This window comes from Colobus angolensis, unplaced genomic scaffold (genome assembly GCF_000951035.1).
Source record: "Colobus angolensis palliatus isolate OR3802 unplaced genomic scaffold, Cang.pa_1.0 Scaffold92, whole genome shotgun sequence".
Taxonomy (NCBI): domain Eukaryota; kingdom Metazoa; phylum Chordata; class Mammalia; order Primates; family Cercopithecidae; genus Colobus; species Colobus angolensis.
Window position 1 is genome coordinate 234244 of NW_012123154.1, and position 7343 is coordinate 241586.

The 7343-nt window shown below is 44.9% G+C and overlaps 1 protein-coding gene across 1 annotated transcript in view; it reads left to right on the plus strand.

Annotated features, from left to right (window-relative positions):
- The first annotated feature begins 4050 nt into the window (after positions 1–4050).
- Positions 4051–7343, plus strand: part of TMC5 (transmembrane channel-like 5) — a 98818-nt gene continuing 95525 nt past the window's right edge. Inside the window, exon 1 of the mRNA XM_011931857.1 lies at positions 4051–4266. The gene's annotated coding sequence lies outside the window, so the exon portion shown is untranslated. The remainder of the gene's footprint in view (positions 4267–7343) is intronic.

Here is a 7343-nt window from a genome sequence, read left to right on the forward strand (position 1 = left end):
TGTTTTTATTTCAATTATCAATTTACAGAAAAACCATATAATTAATATGTTCACACAGAGAATCTTTTCTGCAAGATTAATTTCCACAATTCTTCCACCACTTCTTTGAACTTTCAGCTTTTTCCTATCGAATTTAAAACAAGCCTTTAACCCCAGGCAAAAATTTGTATTTCCATGCCTTCTTATAACCTTTTTTTAAAAAAAATTATACTGTTCTTATACACCTTGCATGTAAATCTATTTCCAGGAGTTTCAATTATGTGTTATAATGGTAACTGCTAGCAATTTTTAACTTTAATTTAAAATCTGCTAAGTTGTTTTAATTGTGTGCTAAGTACAGCCAAGGTTTGACTCCATTATAATTAAGGGTGTGGTTAGTTCAATAGGTCCCCAGGCCTTACCAATTGTGAAGCTGGCAAGTCAAATAGCTCCCAAAACCCAAAAAGCAGTTTGTAACCGTAAAACACTTATCAAACCTAGCATTTGACCTGCATTATTTTGTCTACCTACTCACATTTTAATGACATCTGCTTTTTACCAATAATCTTTAAGACTGTTTTTATTTCTCAAAGATTGAAGTCACAGTTTTTATCTCCCCTTTAAAAAATATTAGATGCAAGCACTTGTCTTTCTTTAGGCCAAATTAATTAGAGCTCTTTTTACAGACATCACATATAACACATACACAGGCAGAAGAAAACCCAGTCCACTGGGTGGGGCCCTTTAAGAGACAGGACTAGGAAAATATACAAATATCAAACCAGAAAGAAATGTATTCCCTAAGGTAGGACTGCTAAACAAAGCCTTGCCACCAGAGTTACAAGCCATGCCCTCAGGATGTGAAACAAGATGGAGGCTTGATTTCACAACCAAAACTTTGCAGAAAATATAAACAGTGATAGCTTTGGAGTCTGGCCTGGTAAAAACGATTTATAAAAGAAAAAAAAAGCTTGAAAAAATAACTGCTGATAGGGTGGAGAATAGGAAAGAAAAATAAACAGTTTAAAAATGCCTGGGGAAGAATGTCTTATTCTTATGCAAGTAGGTCCTCCACCAGAGAGACAAGTTTAAGCTTAATTACTGTCTGGTAGAGTTAAACTCCTTGGCTAGGGAAAGGGAAGGCTGCAGCAGTGGGGTGTCGCTGGCAACCAGCCAGCCAGCTGTGTGGGGCCCTTGGGCCATGCATCCCAGCTCCATGAGGGAATGGGGAGCAGCAGGGAGCTGCTTTCTGGTCCATCCCAAAAGAGGAAGGAAAAGGCCATGAGGATGAAAAGGCTTGGAAGGGAGAGAGAAAAATAATTCTTGATTTGCATCTCACTCACCACTTCTCGGGCCCCACATTGGGTGCCAAAAATGTTGCAGGGCTTTTCCTTAATTCAGCTAAATATAGGATTTTTTGTCCCATGGTTATGAAAATTCAGACTCACAGACAATTTGAATGGTAAGTAAGACAGGGTTTTATTGGGTGAAAAGGAGGAAAAGGGGGAAACAGGGGCTCTCACTGGGCCAGAGTCTCTGTTAGAGCACTTTCCACCTGGCCATTCAAATCCCAGGTTCCACACAGAAAGAGGAGGGGCCAGGCTCCTCCCTGCTGCAAACAGCACAAACTTGTGTGGCTCCTCCCAGTGTGCAGGCCGATTGGAGAGGCTGGAGATTATTGAGGGATATAGCAGAACTGGAATTCAAAGTCAAATAGTATGGCTTCAGAATCCCTGCACTTAACTACTATGTTAATTAAGTAATTAACTAATTGAATTATTTATCAGTACATGTTGGCTGTTGTTGTCATCATTTTTTTTTTTTCATCTTTTAACATTAAAAAAATTTTTTTCTGAGACAGGGTCTCACTCTGTTGCCCAGGCTGGAGTGCAGTAGTGCAGTCATAGCTCATGGCAGTCTCAAACTCCTGGATTCAAACAGTCCTCCTACCTCAGCCTTCTAAGTAGCTGGGGACTATAGGCCTCTGCCATCATGCCCCCATTATCCTTGATTCTACTTACAAAGCAGAAAAGTTCAAATGGACAGATAACTGTATTACATACAAGAAATTAGACTTGCCATGTGACCTCCCCACTTTGACTTTGACTCAGATGCTCACTGAAGCATTATTTCCTCAGGGAAACCTTCCCTGACACTGGGGGAATGCTCCTAATTATAAATTCTTACAACGTTACATACCTCTTCTTGGTTGCAATAATCACAATTACATTTATGTCATTGTAAGGACATAATGACATTTCAATATTGTGGTAAAATCACACCTGATTAAATTTACCAGTCTTAATTATTTTTAACTGTATAGTTCATCAGTGTGAAGTATAGGAAGTATTCACATTGTGTAACAGATCTTTAGAATGTTTTCATCTTGAAAAACTGAAGTTCTATGCTCATTGCACACAAATTATCTCCCTCCTCCTTTCTCTAAGCCATTGGCAACCAACCACCTTTCTCCTTTCTGTTTCTATGATTTTGATTGCTTTAGGTACTTCCAATGATTGAAATCATACAGTATTTGCCCTCCTGTGTCTGGTTTATTTTGCTTAGCATGATGTCCTTGAGGTTCATCCATGTGGTAGTATGTGATGGGATTTCCTTCATTTTTAAGGCTGCATAATATTCCACTGTGTATATATAACCATAACCACATTGTCTTTACCCATTCATCTGCTGATGGACATTTAGTTTGCTTTTAACACTTGACTATGGTGAATAATGCTGCAATAAACATGGGTGTGCAAATATCTTTTTTTTTTTTTTTTTTGAGACAGGATCTTCCTTTGTTGCCTGAGCTAGAGTGCAGTGGCATGATTAATGTTCACTGCAGCCTCCACTTCCCAGGCTCAAGTCATCCTCATACCTCAGTCTCCTGAGTAGTTGGAACTACAGGCATGTGCCACCATGCCTGGCTAATTTTTGTATTTTTTTTTGTGTGGAGACTGGGTTTCACCATGTTGCCCAGGCCAGTCTCAAACTCCTGGGCTCAAGTGATCCACCTGCCTCAACCTCCCAAAGTGCTGGAACTACAGGACTGAGCTATGATGCCCAGCCCAAATGTCATTTTGAGATCTTGCTTTGAATTTTTTTTGCATATATACCCTTCTGTTTTTGTTTTTTTGAGGAACCACTCTACTGTTTTCCACAGTGGCACCCATTTTGCATTCCCACAACAGTGCACAATTTCTCCACATCCTCATTAACACTTATTTTTTGTTTGTTTGTTTTTGTTTTTTGATAGTGGCCAGTCTAGTAGATGTGAGGTGGAAATGTTGCAGGATTTTTTTTTTTTTTTTGAGATGGAGTCTCCCTCTGTCGCCCAGGCTGGAGTGCAGTGGCTGGATCTCAGCTCACTGCACGCTCCGCCTCCCGGGTTTACACCATTGGCGGGATTTTTAAGGAATCAGAGAGACCGATGGGGTTCAGGAGGATTATTTATTAATTATTTAGGTGAACTGGCCCAGTCGTATTAACATCCAAAGGACTGAGCACTGAACAAAGAGTTATCTTTTAAGCATTTCGTGGGGGTAGGGAGATCTGTGCAGGGGGAAGCATATTACAGAAGCGAGAAACAAAGGCAGTTATTCAGCTGAGACATGTGTTACATCATTTCTTACTTTTCAAGGAGAAACATGTTTTGGGACTTGAGTTTATCTGTCTAGTGACATTGCAGCTACACACAGCTAGGGAATCAAGGGCTTCACAAGGCCTAGGAAGGGAGGAGAGATAAGGCTCACTAGCCACAGAAAAATAGGCGTTTTTAAAGGACTCCAGCTCTTTTTCTTTCTCAGGGGCAACTGAGTTTTCTTACATACAACTGAGTTTCTGCTTACGCACTCTTTAATTTCTTTTAATTCCTGTTCCAATATCTCATTATGGTTTTGATTTGCATTTATCTCGTAGTTAGTGATAATCATGAGAGGACTTGCATTTCCCTTAGGAAAAGATGATGTGGCTCTTGGCCAGAGTTTTGGAGAGCGCACCCCTGGCCCATACGCCTGCTGGGTCCTCCCAGCGCTGCAACACCCAGGCCTGCGCGGCATCTGGTGGCCTCCGGGTAAGGCTGGCTCACGGAAAGAAAGAATGAATGCAGACTACGGGCAGTGGATAGAGGTCTCGGATGCCAGCAGGCCTCCCAACCCAACAGGAACTGGCTCAGTTCCCAGAAGAAAGCGATCGGCCCCCGAGGCAGGAAGGCCTTCCCGGGAGCAGGGCGCGTCGCCTGCGGGCTGCCGGAGCCAGCGCACGCAGCGGCAACAGGAGCGCCAAGAGGTGAGGCGGGTTCGCCAGGAGTGGGGCCAGCGCCGGGGCTGCCAGCCGAGCAGGGGTGTCTTGGCGGAGCCCCCTCGCCGGCTCCCAGAGAGTCTGGGAAGAACTGGGCGGGGTGTCCCCAATGCTGGGCCCCCAAGCGTGGCAGCAGTGGCCGGGAGCGGGGAGCGAGCGGGGTGTGGCGCCAGAGTGCGGGGAAAACCACCAGGCGCGGGAATCCGGGAGCACGTAGAGGGGGCTGCGGCTCAAGCCCCAGACAGCCGCGTTCGGACCCTTTGCATTTAAGAAAGCTTCCAGGGAATGCACATGGCCGGGCCACCGCCCTCGTGCAGCCCGCCCTGCAGGTGCAGGAAGAAAAGAATAATCCATGCCCGATCCGGTGAGTTTTTTTATCTCAGAAGCGGCCTGGGTCAGAGCGAACATGAGCTTTGGAAGCGCACTGTTTGTGTGTTGTGCACCTCTGGACAGGTTACTTATCCTCTCTGGGATCCAGTTTTCACACCTGTTAAAAAAAAAAAAAAAAGAAAGAAAGAAAAAAAGGTTAAAATTAGACTTCCCTCACAGAGATTCTGTGAGCCTTGTTTGCTTCCTAAATGTTAGATGTTGTTATTTCTCCTGGGGTAATCTATGAAATAGGGTCTCCTGGTCCTATTTTACCCTTGGGAGATCTAGTTTCAGACAGTTAAGTAAGTTGCCAACAGCAATTAAATGGAAACTGTGGGATTTGAATTCAGGAAGTCAAACTCCGGAGACTGGATATTATCTAATCCAGGTCCCACCATTTCTCAGAAGGGTGAACTTGGGTTTGCCACTTCTGAGACCCTTTTCCCTATCTGTGAAACAGGTGCAATAATAGTAGATTGCCTATGGGGTTGTGAAGATCTACTGAGCTAATCCACATACGTGTCCCCCTACTAATGTGTGCATGCTGGAAGGGTAAGATTTTTTTCTGTTTTGCTTGCAGATACATCCCCAGTGCCTGGCACACAGTAGATGTCCCATAAATACTTGTTGAATGAATAAGGAGCAGATGTTTCCTTTTATCCTTCCAATAACCCCTGCTAGTTTCAGACTACTGATCAGGAGATAAAAGTTTAAAAAGGTTGAATAAGTCACCCCATGTTACCTGGGTGGTCTGTAGAGGAGTCTGTGTGATCTTGATGTGCAATCCAGGTTCCATCACCTCCTAGCAGGGTAAATGTGGCAGTTATCTGATTCCTCTGTGCCTCAGTTTCCTTATCTATAAAATGAGGACAATAATGGCACCTATCCTATGGGGTTTTTCTGGGATTTTTTTTTTTCTTTTGAGTTGCTGTCTCGCTCTGTTGCCCAGGCTGGAGTGCAGTGCTGTGATTGTAGCTCATGCAGCTTCAACCTCCCAGGCTCAAGCGATCCTCCTGCTTCAGCCTCCTGAGTAGCTGGGACTAGAGGCACACACCACCATGCCTGGCTAATTGTTTAAATTTTTGTAGAGATGGGGGTCTCGCTATGTTGCCCAGTCTGGTCTTGAACTTCTGGGCTCAAAAGATCCTCCTTCCTTGGCCTCCTAAAATGCTGGGATTACAGGGATGAGCCACCAAGCCCGATTTCTTTTTTTTTTGAAACAGAGTCTCACTCTGTTGCCCAGGCTGGAGTGCAATGGTGTGATCTGGGCTTACTGCCATCTTTGTCTCCCAGGTTCAAGCAATTCTCCTGCCTCAGCCTCCCAGGTAGCTGAGATTACAGGTGCCCACCACCACGCCCGGCTAATTTTTTTATATTTTTAGTAGAGATGGGGTTTCGTCATGTTGGCCAGGCTGGTCTTGAACTCCTGACCTCAGTTGATCCACCCACCTCTGCCTCCCAAAGTGCTGGGATTACAGGTGTGAGCCACCACACCCAGCCTGAGCCCACCCTTTTGTGGGGATTAAATAAAGATGAAACACTCAGAACAGTGCCTGGCACTTAGTAGGTGCTCAATCAACATTAGCTACAGTAAGTGCTGTGACTGCCTCTACAGGAGTGGGGGAATGGCACAGTAATTGTGTCCATTTAGAAGAGGCAGAAGGAAGAGTGGGATGTTATGGGGCAGAGGTGATGAAGGAGCTTCCCTGCCTTCTGAGTAGCCCACAGAACCAGGCCCCGAAGAGGAAGGGGTGCCACCCATATCTCTGCTCTTCACCTGGGGGCACCAAGAGGCTGTCTCCAAGACCCACCATTCTTCTGTTATACGAAAGAATGTCCTATCTCTTCCGCCTACTTGCAGCTGATGAAGCTTTGGGAGGAGGATTTCAGGTGGGAAGGACAGTGGTGGAGTGGTTATTCTAGCTAGAACTGGGTTCACATGTCATCCCGGAGTAACTCCTAGCTCTGAGATTTTGGCAAATTGCCTTTGGAACCTCAGTTTCCTCATCTGTAGAATGGGGAGAATCATAGGGCCGCCTAGGGCTGTTGGAAGAATGATCTGCATTCATGTCTGGAGAGCACTAGGCAGAATGTCTGGCACATAATGAATGACAGCTATAACTGTCCATGTTATTTGATGCTTGATGCTCCTTTCCATTCCTGGCCTTAGGATCTGTTGCTGTGTACGTCAAGCTCTCCAAGGAGGATTAAATAAAGCACCTTTTTCTTTAACCCCTTCGCATCTATTTATTTGTTTAGTTTTAGAATCTAAGTCTTGCTCTGTTGCTCAAGTTGGAGTGCAGTGGCACAATTGTAGCTCACTTCAGTCTTAAAGTCATGGCTCAAGCGATCCTCCGACCTCAACTTCCTGAGTAGCTGGGACTACAGGTGCTCGCCTCTACACCCAGCTAATTTTTAAATTTTTTGTTGAGACGAGATCTCACTGTGTTGCCCAGGCTGGTCTCAGACTCTCGGCCTCAAGTGATCTTCCTGCCTCAACCTCCCAAGTAGCTAGGACTTTAGGTGCACTCTACCACCCGCTTCTCATCTAGATGGTCTCCTTCCAGGGATCTCCACCTGTCAAAGTTTTGGAGAGTTTCGTGTTCTGGTAGGACAAATGCTGACTTTAAGTGTGCCAGGGCAGGCTGGACACAGTTAATCAATCCTGTATTCCCAGCACTTTGGGTGGCCAAGGC